This window comes from Sapajus apella, unplaced genomic scaffold (assembly GCF_009761245.1).
Source record: "Sapajus apella isolate SASKATOON/1434 unplaced genomic scaffold, GSC_monkey_1.0 scaffold9, whole genome shotgun sequence".
NCBI lineage: Eukaryota > Metazoa > Chordata > Mammalia > Primates > Cebidae > Sapajus > Sapajus apella.
This window is the reverse complement of record NW_022436949.1, coordinates 11,204,419-11,224,056: the sequence shown is the minus strand read 5'-3', so window position 1 is coordinate 11,224,056 and position 19,638 is coordinate 11,204,419.

Sequence of the window (19,638 nt, the reverse complement as noted above, 5' to 3'; positions counted from 1 at the left end):
GGAAGGAAGGAAGGAAGGAAGGAAGGAAGGAAGGAAGGAAGGAAGGAGGGAGGGAGGGAGGTAGGGAGGGAGGGAGGGAGGGAGGGAGCGGGGGGGAGGGAAAGAAAGAAAGAAGGATCACAAGGAGAATAGTAATGCTATTATTCAATAGGGGGTCTGGGAGGATTATATCCGGAAGCTCTGCAGGACGTCCTTTAGTCCTTTAATGTCAAATAGTAAAAGCTAATATAAGGAAGGAAGGAGGGAAGAAGGGAGGGAAAAAGGGAGGGAGGGAAAGAAGGAAGGAAGGAAGGAAGGAAGGAGAGAGAGAATAAAGAAACAACAACAAAAGCAAACTAATAACTGAGTGGCAAACTCAGTTTCAATTCCATGAATTTCTTTCTGGAAACATTCCTCTTAGGCACCAAAATTTCCACCCCAGCAGAGCCGAAACTTGTGGAATGAAGGGGAAAAAATGAAGTGAAACATTACATCTAATCATGACAGAAACTATTACCACTTTTACTGCTTCATTGCCAGATGTATACAGTCTACACCATACATTGGTTGCTGATTAAAAGGATATACTTCAGTTTGTATTGTTGGGGCTCAGAAAATAATACCCTAAAATGAAGACCTCAGAAGCAAAAGTTTTTCTTTGACTTTCTCCCGCCCTCCTGTCTCTGTCACATTCTCGTCTAAGGCTAGCCAAAGAAATTAGAACCCCTATTCCCTAAGGTGCATGATAGAAACAAGAACTCCTTTTCACCCAACTAGCCATAAAACCTAAAAATATTACTCTCACTTTCTCTCCACTTTTTTGTGTAAAAACTGACCATAAAGAAATTATCTGACCTATCATGTTTGACTATAGGTTATAAGACCCCTATTCCAGAGAGAGTCCTGCCCATACCCAGACCCCCATTCCAGAGAGGGTTCTTCTCCACACCTCAGAGAAGCAAAGAAGAATCTAGACACATGGGACTTGCTGGATTTCCCCTACTCAATCTATTAACTTTATACAGTACAATTTCTGTCCAGTAATATTTCTACATGACTGGCCATACTTTATTGAACTTCATTATAAAAATAGCAAGGTTCCCTGTCTCTTTGAGTCTTTATTCTGAAGATTCCCAGGTATACCGGTTAAATAAATTTGCATGCATTTTCTCTAACTAATCAGCCTTTTGCACATTGATTTTTCAGAAGACCTCCAGAGGGCCAAGCCATGGACCCCTACAATATGATAAAACCTTATGCTTCAAGGATCTTTTCTCTCAACTGGCAGGCATTGTTTGAATCTTCAAAAGGTACGTGCTTATTCCAGCAGACCAGTTGCTTATGGCTAATGGGGCATGCGGTAAGACCTATGAATTCTATGGACCAGAGCTCATTGCTTTACTATATATGCTGTAAAACCTATTTCTTCATCAAAATCAATTGCGTGTACAATACCATGATGGTGAACAAGACAGCTAATAAGTTCATGGATGATAAGCTTCAAAGTGTAGGGACTGGAAAGGTAAGTCCATATCCACAATATATTTCTGTTTCTGTGAGAAGAAAAACTGTAACTTACATGATATAATTGATCAAATGCATTCGGTCTACCACCAATAAATAGTTCCACATAGCAAAAGGTGTTTTTCTCTACTGTTGACAGATTAAGCCCTTGATATGGCAATAACCAGGTAAGTTTGGTGAGGGCAAATTCTGTATTGACATCACTATTGCCATGAATATTTTTTATGTAGATTTGCTGTGGAGGCACAGGGTGGCTTTAAAAAGATACTAAGGCCAGTGCAGTGGCTCTTGCCTGTAATCTCATAATCCCAACACTTTGGAAGGCCAAAGCGATTGGATCGCTTGAACTTAGCAGTTCAAGACTAGCCTGGGCAACATAGTGAGATGTTTCTTCAAAGAATGTTAATAATTAAAAAAAAAAAAACAGCCAACGTGGTGATGTGTGCCTGTGCTTTCAGATACTCAAGAGGCTTAGATAAGACGATCACTTGAGCCTGGGAGATCAAGGCTACAGTGAGCAATGATTGCACCACTGCACTCTAGCCTAGATGAAAGAGCAAGACCCTATATGAAAAAAAAAAAAAAAAAAGAAAGAATGAAAAGAGAGGGACTGAATTATATGCATAGTATACATCATTTGGTCCATTTTATTAGTGAAAGATCCTTCTATAGAAGGTGATCTTTGGTTAGTATATAAATGAAACTGCCCATGAAGCAATGTCAGTCTTTATTCACAGCCATTTCTCAGTTCAAACTAAGTTGAAACCAGATGTTCTACTTATATTTCTACTAAAAAGGATTATCTGTCCCCTCTATTGTCCTTCAGAGCTATTTTTGGATTAGGATGTATGTCTGCTATATTCACTTCTATTCATAACTGGCATTTGATGTAGATTATTGATAAACCAGAAACATTCTTTTCATCCTCAGTCAATGGGACAGAAGCGACCATCAGTGAGACCACAGGTCTGGATTAGGAAAGACAGACATTGTCAGAGGGATTAGTATTGATGCAATATGAGCCACCAGCTCTTGAAACATTCATGCATCTTCCAAACTGACCTTTTATCTCCTGTTTTCACTAGATGACTGATTGCTTTTCCATAAGTACAAGCTTATAGTTTCTGGAAAAGACACAGGCAATTTATGATAAGCATCTTAGTTTACATGATTATTTAATGTCCTATTATTTGAGTGGCTTCCAAGGTTGAATAGAAGCCCAGGGCTATTTCTCAAAAAGACAATATTTATTAGCAAAAGAAAGGAATTAAGCCTCAAAGCCTAGAAGGCTGTGCTGTTACTCTTGTATAGGGGACCTTTAGGAGCTTCATACAGGACTTATATTTTTCACAGAAATTTTGAATATCTTGAATATACTCTCAGCTTCTATGAGTGTTGACTAAAAGCTGAAAGCTATGTCTCATAAGAATAGTTATCTTCCAAAAAGGATAGGAAGTTGCTCCCAAACCCTAGAGTCCTATGCTATTATTCTACTGACTTCCATAAGCTCAATACATCATGTATATTTGCCACAGTAACTTTGCATATCATTGGATATGTTGGATCTTAATTCCCAAGTGGAAGAACAACTTTCACTGTAGTGTGGACTTGCTGCTTAGCCTTCTTTTATTGTCATCCTTACTTAAAACTCATGACATACTTCATAAGTGGGTTTGAGGAGGAGCACACTCAAAGCTTCTGTTGGCAAAGAGTGAAAGTTTATGTAACCCTAAGACAACAATGTTAAGTTGTACTTTTAGCCCTGCAAGGTAACACTCAAACTTTTAGGAGTCCTTACAATTGGTATAGAGAGGGAATAAAAGCAAAGTCTGGTAAACAGGCTCGTGGCACATATTAGGACTAAATTAATAATTTTCCTATTTTGAGCAACAACCAGAGTTGCCTTCTGATTTAGATAATTATAAGACAGTTATTCATCAAGATCCATTTATTTTCTGCATAGGACAAAGAACTTCCTTATGTTAATTTATGAAGAACTAGAATGTTGCAATTCTTTGAAGCCAGATCTGGATTTCTTTCTTCTTCATTCTCTCCATCCAGGAGTCCAACCAACATCTATTTAATTCTTACTTTACTGTTATTGTGAGGTCATTCATAGTTGTGCTTGGATTAACCAATTAATAGTTAGCTCAAGATAAGTTTCAGTCAGACTTTCTGAAAACAGAAACCTCTCTAGATACTTTCCAGGAAAAGAACTTATCAAAGAAAATGTATGTTTACAAAACAGTTGAAAAGTCTTGGGAAGAGATGTCAAAACTATTCCTGGCTTTGCAAACACTGAAGGAAGCTAACAGTATTTCCCTCATTTGCCAGTAACATTGAAACAGAGATTTGTAACCTTGTCCAGAAGCTTCTATTGACCTCATATTTGCCTTCAGCCAGCATCTGCTACCACGGCATGAGTACCCTAGGTTTACTTTCTATTATGACCTCCTAATCTTGAGTAAGTGCTTCTCCTTGGAGAAATAAGAACTAAAATTCTGTTGAGAAGCTAGTTGACAAACTTTCTACAGCAAGTTTGATCACCCATTGCTTGGGACTGTCACTGCTTAGCTGATAGGGCCCATTATCTTTCACCACTGTTCAGGGGCCATCTCACCAAGACAGTGGCACAATGCTCAGTCACTTAGGTGCCATGGGGCTCTTGGGACTAATACTCAGTCCTGGCTCTGTTCACTAGCTGTGTGGCCATCAGTGAGATAGTTATCTTCTATGGCTTCAGTTTACTCATCTGTAAATGCAATTTTTAGCTTTCCATCATTTGGTACCAAGAAAGAGCTTAAGAAGCTTGGTGTACTGTTAAGTACTGATCAATATTTAACACAGAAATCTTCAAGTTTGTCAGAATCCATAAATCATGTTAAAACAAGGATATAATTGGCGTATTCAAAGCAAGTAAATATTTGCATCTTACTTTGGCATTAAAGCATCCGTTGCTAAGGCAATAGTATAGTTACTGTCCAGGTGGCATTCAACAGGTGACTCAGTGGCTATAAAACAAATGGCAAACAAACAAAAAAAACATTAAGAAAGTACTCACTGATCATCTAAAATAAGGAGAAACAAGAAACTATCTTTGTTGAGCTTATAAGAATCCTTTAGTTGGCCAGGCACGGTGGCTCACGCCTGTAATCCCAGCACTTTGGGAGGCCACAATGGATGGATCACCTGAAGTCAGGAGTTCCAGACCAGACTGACCAACGTGATTAAACCTCGTGTCTACTAAAAGTACAAAAATTAGCTGGGCGTGGTGGCAGGCACCTGTAACCTCAGCTACTTGGAAGGCTGAGGCAGGAGATTGCTGGAACCCGGGAGGGAGAGTTTCCAGCGAGCTGAAATTGCACCATTGCACTCCAGCCCAGGTGACAATAGCAAGTCGCTGTCTCAAAAAAAAAAAAAAAAAAAAAAAAAAGAATCCTTTAATTAATAGTAGTAAATCTCTCTACAATTTTATTTATTTATTTGTTTATTTTTAGTCATATGTGATTATAATTATTTTGTCTTGGTAAAGCTTAGCAATTTCTAAGAGAAAAACAAAATCAATAATCTATAAAATACATAATTAATAAAATATTTTAAAAGAAAAATTCTAAAACAGCATTAGAGTAGACAATTCACCATCAGTAGACTAGAAATTTTGAAGAGCTCCTAGAAAATAGACAACTAATTGGATATGATTAAAGAGAGCTGGAAGAAAAAAAGTCAGAAAATATGGGGGATAGAAAAAAACAGAACTAAGAAAACTTTGGGAAAAAATAGCTGAAAATTGGTAGTAATTTCAGAGACAAGTTTATTATTGGAACAAAACATATCAAAGTTGTAACTAATATTAGATTGCTATATATAAAATCTTTTATTAAACCACATCCAATATCATACTGAATGAGCAAAAACTGGAAGCATTTCCTTTGAAAACCAGCAAAGACACAGTTGTCTCACTCACCATACCTATTCAGTATGATATTGGAAGTTCTGGCCAGGGCAATCAGACAAAAGAAAGAAATAAAGGCATTCAAATAAGAAGAATAGAAATCAAACTACCTTTGTTTGCAGATAACACAATCCTATATCTAGAAAACACTCTCACCTGAGCCCAATAGCTTCTAACACTGATAAAAAATTTCAGTAAAGTCTCCTGAAACAAAATCAATGTGCAAAAGTTGCCAGCATTTCTATATGCCAACAAAAGGCAAACCAAGAGCCAAATTACAAATGAACTCCCATTCACAAGTGCCACAAAAATAATAAAATACTTAGGAATACAGCTAACAAGGGAAATGAAAGACCTATTCAAGGAGAACTACAAACCACTGCTCAAAGAAATCAGAGATGACACAAGCAGATGGAAAAACATTCCATGCTCGTGGATAGGAAGAATCAATTTTGCAAAAATGGAGATAGGTCCCAAGGCAATTTAGAGGTTCAATGCTATTCTCATTAAACTACCATTGGCATTCTTCACAGAATTTAAAAAAAAAAAAACTGTTTTAAAATTTACATTGAACCAAAAAAGAGCTTGAATAGCCAAGGCAATACTACGCAAAAAGAACAAAGCTGGAGGCATCATGCTACCTGACTTCAAACTATACTACAGGGCTACAGTAACCAAAACAGCATGATACTGATATAAGAACAGACATGTAGACTGATGCAACACAATAGAGAGACTAGAACAAAAACTGAACACCTCCAACTATTTTATCTTCGATAAACCTGACAAAAACCAACAATGAGGAAAGGATTCCCTATTTATTTTTTTCTCTCTTTTTTTTTTTTTTTTTGAGACGGAGTTTCACTCTTGTTACCCAGGCTGGAGTGCAGTGGCACAATCTCTGCTCACTGCAACCTCCGCCTCCTGGGTTCAGGCAATTCTCCTGCCTCAACCTCCTGAGTAGCTGGGATTACAGGCACGCGCCACCATGCCCAGCTAATGTTTTGTATTTTTAGTAGAGACGGGGTTTCACCATGTTGACCAGGATGGTCTCGATCTCTTGACCTCGTGATCCACCCGCCTTGGCCTCCCAAAGTGCTGGGATTACAGGCTTGAGCCACCGCACCCGGCCAGGATTCCCTATTTAATAAATGGAGCTGGGAGAACTGGTTAGCCATATGCTGAAAATTAAAAATAGGTCCTTTCTTTCACCGTATACAAAGATCAACTCAAGATGGATTAAAGAGCTAATGTAAAATTCAAAACTATAAAAACTCTATAAGAAGATCTAGGCAGTGTCATTCAAGACATAGGCATGGGCAAAGATTTTATGAAGAGGGCAACAAAAGCAATTACACCAAAAAACAATTGCAACAAAAGCAAAAATTGATAAATCAAATCTGTTAAACTAAAGAGCTTCTGAACAGCAAAAAAAGTTATTTGACCCAACAATCCTATTACTGGATACATACCCAACGGAATATAAATTGTTCTATTATAAAGATACATGCACACATATGTTCATTACAGCACTACTCAAAATAGCAAAAACATGGAATCAACCTAAACATCCAACAATGATAGATTAGATAAAGAACATGTGGTACATATACAGTATGGAATATTATGCAGCCACGAAAAGGAACAAGATCATGTCCTTTGAAGGAACATAGATGGAGCTGGAGGCCATCATCCCTAGTAAACTAATGCAGAAATGGAAAACCAAAGACTGCATGCTCCCACTTACAAGTGGGAGCTGAATGATGAGAACACATAGACACATTGGGGGAACAACACACACTGGGGCCTGCCAGAGGGTGGGGGGCTGGAAGGAGACATATAATCAGGAAGAATAACTAATGTATGCTGCACTTAATACTTGGGTGATGGGATTAACTGCGCAGCAAACCACCCTGGCACATGTCTACCTATGTGACAAACATGCACAACCTGCGCATGTACTCCTGAGTTTAAAATAAAAGTTGAAAATTTTAAAAGTTTAAAAAATCATTTATTTATGGAAGAAAGCCAAGCTCTCCATAATATTACAAATGTAAAAAAGTCATTTATTCATATATGTGATCAGAAAGTGGATAATGCTTGCCAGACATTTGAGAATAAGTAATAATTTTAAAAAGAACCAAAATAAAGCAATTGATTTCATATAAAAAGCATAATTCAGATAACAGAAAAGAACGTTAAAATAATTCAACACTGCTCCTTATGTACTAATAAATTTGATAGGATATTTTATATATAAATTCAAAACCTATTAGTTGTAAGAATATTCTTTGAAAAAATAAAATTCTTAAGAAGGTGTTAGTAAAAAATTAAGTATAGGTTATAAAGTTGGTAATCTGAAATATACATCCATAGAGTGAGAAACAAAAAAATGAAATTTAAAATATAGAACATAAAAAAGAAGAAATACAATTTAAAGTAAAATCTCTATGAAATCAATGAGAGATTGAAGTGAGACATTATTTTAACACAAATTATGAGGAAAAACAAGGTAATAATTTAAAATTTCTAAGCAAAATTTGAGCATTGATCCATCTAGCTAGAAAAACTAGGATTAGAATATTTTTGACAGCGATTGGCAAAAGTTTAATTATATAACAACACTGTGAGAAGTATATTACAAAAATCATATTTCAGAAAAAGAAAATGATTTTGAATAAGAAAAAGTTATAAAAAATAAAATTAGTTGGCAAACTATGATTTATTTATTTTTATTTATCAATAGACAATGACTATGGATTGTCCATGTGATTGCTAACATATGTTTAAAATTATGTGAATGTGAAATCCAGATCATCTCACTGTTAAAGGTGATTATATCGTAAGTTATAAATGTATTTATCAATAAAATATCAGTAATAAAAAATTGTACAATAACATGAACAAAATATTTTGTGTGGTTAATGCCATGTTGGGTTCTTTTACCCTATTTAACCAGAGATTAATTCTTCACAAGACAGAAAAGTATACATTTTAATATTAACAACTTATGAGTAATCATTAGATTTCCTAGAAAAAGTACAAATGTATTCTATATCACTACAGCAAACTAGAAGAAAAATGATAATAACAACAATTCATCCAACAAAAATCAGAAAAGAGTAAATACAGTAAAGAAAATGAAGAAAAGGAGAATAAATTAAAAACATAAATTTTGTTTACATTATAAATTTATTTCTTTAATTATACTTCCAATTAGAAATAACACCAAATATATTACTTACTGCAGACATTTAAATGAATGAAAATACCCATTTATAAAGCGGAGCCTCATAAAAGAATGAAACTGACCTAGCAATATCTTATAAACTAAAGACATAGATAAAATAAAAATAACAGAATAAATTCTTTAAACAGAAAGTTTAAAATATTTACCATTTTAGTAACAAATAAGATCTAGTCATATTGATAATAAATTAACAGAATGCCAAACCAAAAGCAGAAAAATTAACAGACAGAAATATTTTGTTTTGATAAATTTTAAAACATGGAGATTACAAAATCATGAATTGTTGTGCACATAATGTAAAATATTTGAAATGTATAAAGGTTAGCATAAATATACAGAAAATGTCCAATGCACAATCACAACAGGCATTTAAAGCACAGCTTTTTGAAAGCGATAAATAAAATATTCAAATGATATGATCTAAAAGGCTTATGTAACACTATGTAGTCTTATTGTTTTGCAAAAAATTAAATCATATTATAAATTTGACCAGGTAGGTCATTCTTTTCTCTCTCTGTCTCTCTCTGTCTCTGTCTCTCTCTCTCTCTTTCAAGCAAAGGATATAACACACAAAAAAGGAAACTCATACAGGTTGTCTTTTACCACAGTTTAATGGAATTACACCCCAAAACCTTTTATTTGTATATGTATGTTTATCTATACAAGATAAACAAGTGAGGTTCATAGGACAGGGGCAGGTGATAGTAACTTTTCAAAGCGGAAAAATTTGGGAAACTTCTAGAGGTAGCTGTAAATCTGTGCATTGTTTACTGTCTATGTAGGTACTGATAAAAGAAATTATAATAAGTATTGTTGAACTGTAGCTCATGGAGTTTGAGAGGGACAAGTAAATTGTTGAATTTTAAAACATTTTTAAAGATGCACAGACTATGTTTTCTTGACTTAGATTATATTCCAAGGCTGAGTCACGCAGGTTGAGACTTACAAGAATTATACCTATCAATTGGAAAATTGGAACAAAAATGTTTTGGAATGATTAAATTTATTCACTTATTAAATAAATGAATAAATGTTTATTGAATATTTACTGTATCCTAACTATTGCTTTAGGTGAATAGATAAGGAATTTATTTAGAAAATTAAATATTTTAGACATATGATGGACTGGGTATGGCAGAATCAAGAAAAAATACAGCAAGGGACACATCATCAAAATATCATCACAAGAAAAACTGTAGAGTTTTAAGTCTTTATGTAAAGGTTACAAAAGAATTATAGCAGAGATCCCAGAAATGGCTTAGAATATATTGAAGTTTTCATTTTTCAAAAGTCCTGCTTCTAGGTAAAGGCATTCTACCATATTGTGCAATTTTTCAGAATTGATGCTCAGATGTGTCAGTATGTATGCATAGAAACAGGATACTCCAAAATTAGTGTTTTCTCAGCAAAGTGCAAAGTAAAATGCTTAATAATAACTTCAAAATAGTGACGATAATAACTTCAAAATAGTGACGATAATGCTGAATCATAATATCCAAGCTGGATAAGTGGGATAGAAGAGAAGTAAATCACAAGCAAGCTGAAATAGCTCAGGTTTGGAGAGCTTTAAACTGAAGAGAGGTAATTTAAAGGCCACAGACACAGTATATGAAAATTAGAGGATAAAAAAGACTGACAGTCTTCATGAAGTTGAAGAATTTCTTTGTAATATGTATGAATAGGAAGTTTTGTTGAAACAGTAGAATGCATGAATGGGTGATTTTGGAAAATTTCCAGGGTTTTTGTTTTATTTTGTTTTGTTTGCAGCAACAAGAGTTAGAAAATAGACATGGAATTGGGTTTGAAGGGGAGCTCAGGAAGAGGTAAGGTACTGAAGCCAGGGTTGGAAGCATCCTTTATGTAAATCATAATATTATTGAAAGTAGTGAACAGAACTGAGATAGAAAATTGAAGCAAGCTGTTAAATGTTATTGTTTATAAGATTAAAAGTTTTCTAGCATATAGTAATGGATGAGAAAAGGTGGCACAATAAGACTGCTTGAGCTCCATAGTAACATGGATTTTCAAACGATTGAAGGTTGAGAAATGGTCTGAAAATGACATTAGGAAGCAGGAAACACAAGAACCGTAAGTGTGAGAGTTATAAGCTTTATATGGATGATAAGATTATCATACAGCAAGGTTTCTGTTAAGAAAAACAGGTAGAAGAAACTCATGGGAAGATTTTTGGTACTACAGAGGAATTTTCTGATTGTGGACTAGGATACTCAAAGCTCAGTGGAAAGAAGTGGTGTAAGGAAAAAAAGGGCAATAGGCTACAGCATGGCATCAAGCAAGAGGTATCAAAGTCAGCATGGATAAACACAGGAGAGTAGGGTGAGGTGGGCTTTGACTCCTAGGGGTAATTAATGTGCATGGAGAGGGAACATAAAAGAGGTTCTTTCATTTGAGTAGTGGGAGAGGAACATGGAAATAAGCTTCCATAAGATCGTTCAGTCGCTTTACGGGATATTGAACACCTCTTTATTGTCTCAGTAGACAAGCTACCATTAAAGGAAGACAAGAATTTAGATAGCAGATCAGGAAAATCTTAGGTAGAGGCATTCTAACTGGAAGCCCAATAGTTTACTAAAATCATGGAAGGGTCTTTCTATCAGCCTGCTTGGGGACGCTTGGCCTGCTTCTAAGTGGAGCCACACACCCATATGGAGTGATTCAAGTGGCAGAGAAAAGTGTGCTAGTGGCCTTTTTAAAGATTAAAAAGTGTACCCGTAGCCTATTGGCAGTTGGTGGGAAGGCCCTTTATTCTCTTGGGTGATGTGTAGTCCAATGAGTCAAAAGCCTGTCTGTGACCCAAGTAATTGATCATTCAAGTTAGAAGAAATGAAATTTTCTTATGACAGTATCGTAACTAGTATACATCATAAATTACACTTGTTTATAGGATAATTATAAATGACATCAAACTAAAATCAATAAATATTTTATTTATAAACTTGCAGGTATTTACTCACCTTGTTGATGTAAGGTTTTTCTTTAAATAAAATTATTGGTATTCTTAATGGATACATAAATTAAAAAAGACAATAAATATGATGAGTAAATTCTTTATAGTTTCCTACTTTGCCTTCAGTTCCAATTCTTTACATTGGATATTTGTCTACTCAGAGAAATGTCTGTACGTAAAGCTGGTCTTATGTCATTATGGAGCAAGTGGCTACATTTCTACACTTAGAAATAGAGAAATCATTCATTTCTAGTTACATCATAGAGGAGTAACTGGGCTTGGTCGTCATCTGCTACTTTTAGTTTATCTGAGATCATTTAAGGTTACACAATGAACAAAAGGAAAACAATAATATAATTTTATTCTGATAAAAGGATAAAGGTTTGAGAGATTTCAGATAATAAATTTTCATGATAATTTAGATTTTTCAGAGGTATAACATTTATGACAACAGTATATAATTCAGTTTGCAGATTAATCTCACAAATTCAGTAGTGTCATTGGTTTATAATTTACCCAAACCATGGTCTTAAGCATTTTTAACTGACTGTGCCACCACATTAATGCAAGTATAGGCACTGAGAGTTGGAAGTTCTCAATTTGTAATTTAATTGTTCATTTTTGTATCTAGAGAAGCTGATAGGAAAGGATAACACAATGTTGGGGAATTGAAAAACACTCGAATTGGGAAAGAGAAATGTTCATTGTCTTAGAAATATATCATATTTTTTTAAATCAGGAAATCAGTATAGCCACTAGTATTCTCTTTGAGGAATCTTACTAGTGTAACTCTCCTTTAATTAGTGTTTTGCCATTTAGACAGATTTTCCTACAGAATTAGCTTTCTATAAAAACAATAATAATCAGCCTCAAAATACTACATTGTATTGAAAACCATTCAATGAAGCCATTTAAGACATGAGTTTCAGAATGAAGCACATTTGAATTTAGTCCTTGCTTTTTGCCACTTATTAGCTAGGAAGCCGGGAACTAATTGAGTTCTCAGGATAGTTTAATTATCTTAAAAAGAGAATAGCACTATGTACTTCAGAGGAGATACAATGACTTTTTAAAAGATAATACAATTGTCCCTCAGTAGCCACAGGGGATTGGTTCCAAGACCCCTGGGGATACCAAAATCCACTGATGCTCAAGTCCCTTATATAAAAATGGCATAGTATTTGCATATAACCTATGCACATTATTTCATTTCACCTCTAGATTACTTATAATAATCATTATAAATGTCTCTAGATTACTTATAATACTTATGTGATATAAATGCTATAGAAATAGCCGTTATACTGTATTGTTTATTTGTATTATTTTTTATTGCTATTATTTTTAAAAATATTTTCAATCCATGGTTAATTGAATTGCAGAAACAGAACCTGTGAATATGGAGGGCTGACTGGGTGTGTCAAATGCTTAGCTTATTGCCTAGCCAATCATACGGAATCAGGAAAGAAAGTTATTATTGGATATTATCACCAAATTTATTTATCATCAAAAGTTAGTTAAAATTATTTTCTAAGCCATCATCTTAGATCTATTGTAAAAGGTAGTATTTGTTGTTGTTTTTCTACATCAGTGACTAGATCATTGATTATCACATTCCAAAGAAGTAGTTTTCCTTAAAGTAGAAAATAATAATCAAATTTTAAATAAAGCACATTATGTAAACACTAGTTTACACATTTCAGAAATTAATTGTAAAAAGCAACACAAAGAACAGAAAAAGGAACACTTGGAAACATTTAAATAACAAAACTTGATCACATACTTCACAGACAAATGGTTTTCAGGCACATTTAATTTTCAGATAAAAAACTGGGCATATCATACACAAGAAATGTAGCAAAAACACAAACAAAAGATCATGTTATTATAATGCATGCATTTAACTCATTTTCTTTGTATATCCAGTGTCTGCTTTTATGTCAGTTTAATAACCTAATTGGATTTAATAGCTGATGCTTAAATGTCTATGCATGAAAATACTTGCAAAAAATCTGTATAAACACACCATAACACTCCCTTGAGGCTTCTGTTGGTTGCTGGCATTACTGAGTTTTCAGGTGCCATCATGTTCCCCTTGTCCAGATGCCAGCACCCAAGGCAGAAGCCTCTTGTGGTATGTCTGTTCCAGTCACAGCCTCACATGGAGCCGGCATCTGTGCTGGCTCCTGGAGCTGCCTGCCCCGCTGCAGCAGCTGGCTCCCCTGGCTGTGCACCGTGGCCAGACCCTGTGCTCATTTGCTCACACACCCCTAACCACTCCACACCTGGCTTGCCCACAGTGGATGTAGGATCCTGGCCTGTAGTGTAAGCCAAGCACAACCTGCTGGGATAGGTGGGCGAGTGAAACTCAAGCAGAGGTGCCACTGGTCATGGAGGTCTCTGGCTGATGAAGCGGCACCCCAAAGAATCCTGTGTCATCTAAAATAATAATCTAACATGCTTATAATGAAATTCCTACTGCTCAACATTTAGTTATCAACATTTCTCTAAAAGGGAATAGAAAGATTAAAACAGCTTTTGCAGTAACATGAGATGATTAGAGGGTGGCAGGACATGAGACAGCTAAATTACAACAATCCAGAAACGTTTTCCCATTAAAGAAAATGAAAACGGTGACTCCTCAAGATTTAATAGCATTTAGCAAAACCATCATAGTTGTGTAACTATAAGAAGCATTCTATATGCCTGAAAAATAATAAAACAATAAGTGGAAAAGATGTAGGTTGTAACATATAATACTGGGAATGCTTTAGAGTTTGGTATAATTATAGCAGCCTTTATTTGAATTTCTATATATTGCTTTATGTGAAATTGCAGTGAAAGTTGTTTAGTATAGATTACAAATCATAACTAACAATAAATAACAAACTCTTATAATCTGTAAATATCATTTTTACCTCTACAGGGTTATATATTTATTTTGTTCTTCACTTTATTACTAAACAACTAATCTAAATATTATTGCTAAGGGTATAGTAATAACTCATACATGTATACCATGTGTAAAGTAGCCCACAGTTACCATATATTATAAAAGATACTATATTTCAATTGTAGACTATAGGTTTGCAATACAATTTTAAATATATAGAACTAGACTTTAGAGAAAGCCAGCAAACTTTTCCAAGAAATCAGCACAGCTTGCCAGTGTAATATTTTGAATGTCATCATAAGTAGTAAAAAAATCAATGAGAAATTGTGCCCTTTTGATCTTTCTGTTTCATATTAAATTTCAAAAACTTTGCTCATTTTATTCTTTTTATTTTACTTTCAAATAAATATGTCTACATTGATTGTTTTATCTCAGCTTTACGAAAACTCTTTCAATTCTTACATAAATATGAAGTATAAATTATTTTTGTTACATGTTCAATAAAATTGTCCATTGCATGAAAGTATAAAGACAAAAACACTAACTATAATAATAAAACTATAGGGCAAATAAAGGTGGGCAGAATTAAGTAGTAAGAACATCTTAATTAATGATGTAGATAATTTAATAAATGAACTATATATAATTTTAAATTAAAATACAGGCTTCATGTATTTTTCAAATTATACATTCATAATTTTATGTTTATCCACACCATTTTTGGATGGACTTTATTTTCCTGCAGGGGCCTACATATTTTACACCATTTACACCACAAATTGTACTTTCTTTTCATCATCTCTTGTTTTATTAATTAAGCGGCACTGAAAAACCATGACCCATTCTGTGCTCTTTGCATGTGACAGAAATCCAGCTGTAACTTACCTAAGCAAAAAGAGAAACAGATTTGTTTGTGTCATTAAGCTCTGAGTATTGTAGAATGGAAGGCAGCCTCAGAGAGAAATAGGTCTAGGGTTAAGATGGCTTCTCTCTATGCTTTTTCTCTGTTAATGTAATCTTCTCTCTCTTCTGTTAGAGATAGACTTTCTCACCCTTGATGAGGATATTATTTCTGGCAAATGACTTTTAGCTTCAGCATTCTACAGAAATGCATGTTTCCTCCCGCTTCTTTTTACCTAGGAATCCCAGTAAGGATGCTGCTTTTTCTAGTCCAACTGGCCAAAAATCACCCTGACTAGAAATACTGAGTGTTGTAACTGCCCATCCTGAATCCAATCACTCTGCCTAGGGTTTAAGGTTATATAAAAGATGTGGATTTACATTTGATCCACATTTAAGAGGAGGCAGTAGGAGAAAGGTAGAAAGATGAATAATCTCCGAAAAGAATAAGAAGAGTGGAATAACCCAAACTTGACCTCTGTTAAAATAAGTTACAGTAAAATTGAATTGATCCCAAGTTACAAGCTCTTATTAATCTACTAAAATCTACCTATTGACAAGAGTGATTTAAAAGATATGGAAGTTTCAAACCTATGAGTAATCTTAGGAGGTCATTTTTTACGTTATGTTTGCTTTTAACATGGAGTTTGACCTTTCTATATGTGATGTTTTCTTGTATCCCGTCCTTTTATTTTTCTCACTTGTATTAATGTGAAATGAGAAGAGTAATGAGTAAGCTGCTTCTGTAAGCTCACCTGATTAACAAGGCAGATATTATTAATAAAATGTGGTGCCAATGCTACCCCATTCTCAGTTAATTTTTTTACTTTTAAAGTTTTAGAGATAAGGTAAAGAATAATTCTCTGAAGATTGAAGAAAATCAAGTTTTATGATATCAAGATTAATCTTTTTGTAACAAAGTAAGAGAAAATGTATAGCTTAAGCTGAATAGTTTCCTTCCATTATTCTCCTCACTCTTCTCCACAGCATATGCATACTGCTTGTACCAGTAACAATATTAGCTAATGAACAGAAGCCAAATGTTTGCTGCTTAAATAACTTATATTTTTATAATAGCAGGACTACAGATCCTCTCCAAATTCTCAATTATTTTATTTTGTTGTCAATAAAGTAGCGCTTCACATGTGTTCCAGAACACCTTTTTCAATTGCATTCACAGGGCAATTACTCTTTCCTCTTTCTTACCTGTTCACATCAGAATGACTTGGGAAAGTGTTGTTTTCATTGTCACCAGTCATGAATGTTGATATTCAAACATATAGTACTTGCCAGACATTGCCAAAGGTGCTAAGTTCTCTAATATTTGAGCAGCCCTTTGAATCTCTTGAGACTTGGGGAGAGGGCTTTTGTTCCAGTGCTGATCACACTTTGTCAGACTTCCTGCTTGTGCCCAGATTATTCCAAGTATCTCTTGAATTGTTTCATCAGCTTACTATATTCATTCTGGCAACCATAAGGATTCAAAGCCATTTCTGATGTGGTGGGGATCGTGGGAGAGATGCAAGCAATACTATGATCTTAACTCTCTCTTTTATTCATCGCTACTCTCCATGTTGAAGAAAACCCCTCTTCTCCAGTTACAAAATTAAAGCTTCAGGCCGGGTGCAGTGGCTCACGCCTGTAATCCTAGCACTTTGGGAGGCCAAAGTGGGTGGATCACCTGAGGTCAGGAGTTCAAGACCAGCCTGGCCATCATGGTGAAACCCCATCTTTAAAAAAATAAAGAAAGAAACAAAATTAAAGATTAAGTGTCAAAGTTTCCTGAACTGTAAAAGAACCAGGGGATAAAAGGAACTGCTGTTCCTATAAGCGCAGTTTGGGCCTTAGTTCAACCAGCCAAAGAAACCTAACAAGAAAGTAATGCTCACTTAACTGCACCACAGGATGCTCAAATATAATATCTCAAGCATCTACATTTGTATCAAATTGATTAATCTTACATTCGACATGAAATGTGCTTGAAATGCCTGTGATACTTCCATTTCTAAAAATATTCATTTATTCATTTATGATTATGCACAATTCAGAACTTCAGAAAAAAAATTAGCATAGGAAAGACTTCACAATATTGGGCAACAGAACAATAGAATAATCACACTGCAATCATCCAGAAACCAATAATACTACATTAGTACTGTATTTCCTACATAAATACTATCTGTATGCAGATTATGTCGATTTCATGTGCTGCAACTATACTTCATCATCATAGTATTCGGGAAGGGGTACTACCTACATGATGTTTCTGTTTTAGGAATCAGTCTATAGTCAACGATATTTTCTGTTGAGGTTCACACTATCCAGATGCCTTTAGCCAGACTTCATAATCACTGTCTGGTAAAATAGTGCAATGTAGAGTACGTAAATAAAGGAATGCAATGAAACTAGATTAAACTTGACAAAAATGTTGAGTAACTAAGCCTGCAGCACCCCTGCTAATTTTATAAAGCTAGCTTCAGTGAATTTTAAATGCATTTTTTATTTTATAAATTCTATCAACTCGATATTTAAAACATACCTACCCAAATTTAGTGTATAAAATGTACCTTGTTGCTCTTTCTAAAAACTTTTATATATGTATTCTATTGCCACGTTACTTTTTTCCTCAAAGCAATTTTTTTGCTATACATTTCTTAATTGAAGTGGCCAATGTAGTGTTAATGCAAATAAATATTCATTTCAGTCTAAAAATTTGCAAGAAAGAAACTTTTGAAACAACAACAAATGTAACTATCTATCTATCTATCTATCTATCTATCTGTCTATCTATGTGCTATAAACCCTCTCCATTTACAGAGAGATTTTCTTTCCTCATTTGTTCTGTAAAATTTTAATGCCCATGTGCTGTTAAGTTTATTCATGGTCTTCTTCTCACTCAGTTGTTACTGTATTTCTCTGCTATGGGAAGATGTTAAGTGTGGTTGGGATAGGGTTCATCTTTAAATCATATAGCCAGAGGCAGAGAAGCAGATTCTAAATACGTGTAACTCCTCACCTTCCCTTTGATTTTATCAAAGAGATTTCTGCTTACACAAGACATTCAATTGGTAACACAGTTTTATGGAAAGCTTGAAGTAGCAGAGACATTTTTATTTTACAGTAACAAAATTCCCTAAAAATAGAATATTCGACTTTATGGTCTTAAAAGTTGTTTTAGCCCACTGCTTCTTAGACCTGTCATGTGGGCTATGTGTGGGATCTCTGGCAATCTCTACTCCTTTATTTTTCTTTTTTTTTAATTCATTGAATGTTTATTATGGACCAGGCACCATTCTAACTACCTGCATGTGTGGGTATATGCATCTACATATTGTTATAGACTCGCATGTGTGAGTATATACATGTACATATAGTTATTGACAGTTTATAATTAAACTGTGTACCTAATTTATATATAAATTAATACTTATCACTATCCTGTGAAGTAGATACTATTAATATCTCCATCTAACATATGAGAAGCTGAGGCTTACAGAGTTAAGTAACTTGTCCAGGGTACTCCTTTATTTTTCAACCCTACGTATATCAGGCTTCAAGAAGAAACATCATATCTTATTATTTAAGGCAATTTCAGTTTTCAATTTTAACTCTACTCCATACTAATCTTAGGGCCCAAGTTTATAAACCAAAGGATTTATTAATGTGTTAAGGTAAACAAGGCCTTCTTCTCTGATTCATTTCCACCACAGAACTTTAATTAGCTTTGATAATTACTATTTCGCTTTTGCTGTTGTACCTATTCTAATATTTGTAAATCAAAATAAGCATTATGTAAATTTTGTTCCTACTGATAATAATGTATAATGCCATTGTACCCTTAATCCTAAAGGGCCATGTCAAATAAAATTATTTTGAAAAGTAATATCAAATTTTATTTTAGATTCAGAGGGCACACATGCAGGTTTGTTGGGTAGAGTGGTGGACACGAGGTTTGGGTTATGAATTATACAATCGCCCAGGTACTTAGGTTTTTAAAAATTTGATTAATATTTTTTGCTCATTATATTATTAAATGATAATCATGAAATAATTTTCAGAAATTTTATGTGTGAGTAGTTATTACTACTTCAGTAACCATTAACAGAAGTTAAAAATTATGTCTAAAGAATTTTCTATATAAAAGTCACTTATTTGGAAACAAAAAAAACTGT